The sequence below is a fragment of the Sciurus vulgaris genome, assembly GCF_902686455.1.
Source record: "Sciurus vulgaris genome assembly, chromosome: 6".
Classification (NCBI taxonomy): domain Eukaryota; kingdom Metazoa; phylum Chordata; class Mammalia; order Rodentia; family Sciuridae; genus Sciurus; species Sciurus vulgaris.
In genome coordinates, this window is record NC_136466.1 from 142,060,221 (window position 1) to 142,062,134 (window position 1,914).

The following is a 1,914-nucleotide window of genomic DNA, read 5'->3' on the forward strand; positions in this document are numbered from 1 at the left end:
AAGAAGAAAAGGATGGCCTTGGTTCACAGAGCTGATCCTTAAATTTTTCATCAAGAAAGTGAACTTTCAGGAAGAGCTCAAGAGGCAAAAATATCTTAGAGAAAGGAATCAGCATGGAAACAGAGATGACCATGGTCAATAGTGTTGTTCCATAGCAGCAGCTAGGATAATCCATTTTAATGCAGACCAGTCAGCTCATGCCACTCTGCACAACCCTCCAGGGATTTCCCTCTCTCCTTGTAGGAAGCTCCTGTTCCAAAAAGAGACTGCATAGTTGTGGTTGTTTAGGTCTTGAATGTCCACCCAAAAGGTCCATGTGTTGAAGGTTTGGTCTTCAGTGCACAGTGATGTGGCAAAGTGGAATCTTTGGTAGTTGGGGACTCATAGAAGGAAGTTAGGTCCCTGGGGAAATGCCCTTGAAGGGAATATTGAGACCCTAGCCCCTTCTTGTCTCTTTCTTTGCTTCCCGGTAACCATTAGGTTAACAGGCCTCCATGGCCGCACTCCTACCAAGATGTACTGACCGCCACAGACCCAAAGCAACAGGATCAATCATAATCCATGAAACCTCTGATACCATGGGCCAAATACATCTCTTGGCCTCAAGGTTGGTTTTCGGAGGTATTTTGTCACAGTGAAAGTTGACTAACACAATAATCCTGACTCAGAGTTCTGCCCACATTATATCATTACAGAGGCCCATCCTGACCCTTTTGACTTAATTTGTACCCTCTTATCCCTTTTTTTGTTTTACTTCTTAGCACATATAACCACCTGGTATATGGATCATTTTTTTGTTTATAATTTGTCCTCCCACCACTGGAATGTAATACCTTGAAGGAAATCTCAGATTGAATATAATTTTTTGTTCTATGGCAACCCAGCTCCAGGGAACCTGGCATTTGTTGATGAATGAAGAATGAAAAATAAATAAATGAACAAAACTGAGAAAAGAAAAAAAAATAGGGATAAATTCGATGGCAACTGATATTCTCCAGTTCCATCTATTTACCAGCAAATGCCATAATTTTATTCTCCTTTAAGTCTGAGTAATATTCCATCATGTATATATGCACCACATTTTCTTTATCCATTCATCTGTTGAAGGGCATCTAGGTTGGTTTACAGTTTAGCTATTGTGAGTTGAGCTGCTATAAACAAATTACACAATCAGTGTAATTCTACATCTTGTACAACCAGAAAAATGAGAAGTTATACTCCATTTATGTAGGATGTGTCAAAATGCATTCTACTATCATGTATAACTAATGAGACAAATTTTTTAAAAAGATGGCAAGTAGATGAATGATCCTAACCAGTAAGAGAACCTAAAATGAAGTGTGTAAACTGAATATGAATAGGAAGATGAGGAAAGGTGAGAAGAACTGGTTAAGTCTTTGGATTACAAAAATAGGAACCCTTGTCTTATCTGCAAAATAACTTGGGGTGTATTTTAATAGACCTTTCTCTGGTTTCTCCAAAACAAAGAATTTCAATAGCTTCTATTTACTGAGCCAGACACATGAGCTACATTAGCTCCAGCCTTCATGATGACCACGAAAGTAATGATTTATTATCTCCACTTTGCCAATGAAGAAAGTGGGGGTACAATGTTAAGCAAGTTGTTCACAATGGCCAAAAGGGAGACACAACCCAAGCAGCCATTAGTGGATGAATGGACAGACAAAGGGTGGCAGGTTTATACAATAGAATACTATTTGGTCTTAAAAAGAAGTCATGATATATGATCTATTGTGTGTATAAATCTTGAAAACAATACGCTACATGAAAGAAGCCAGACACAGAAAGTCATGTACTGTATGGTTTCATTTATATGAAATAACAGAATGAGTAAAACTATAGAAACAGAAAGCAAATTAGTGGTTTTCAGAGGCTGGGGAGAGGGAGGGAAGT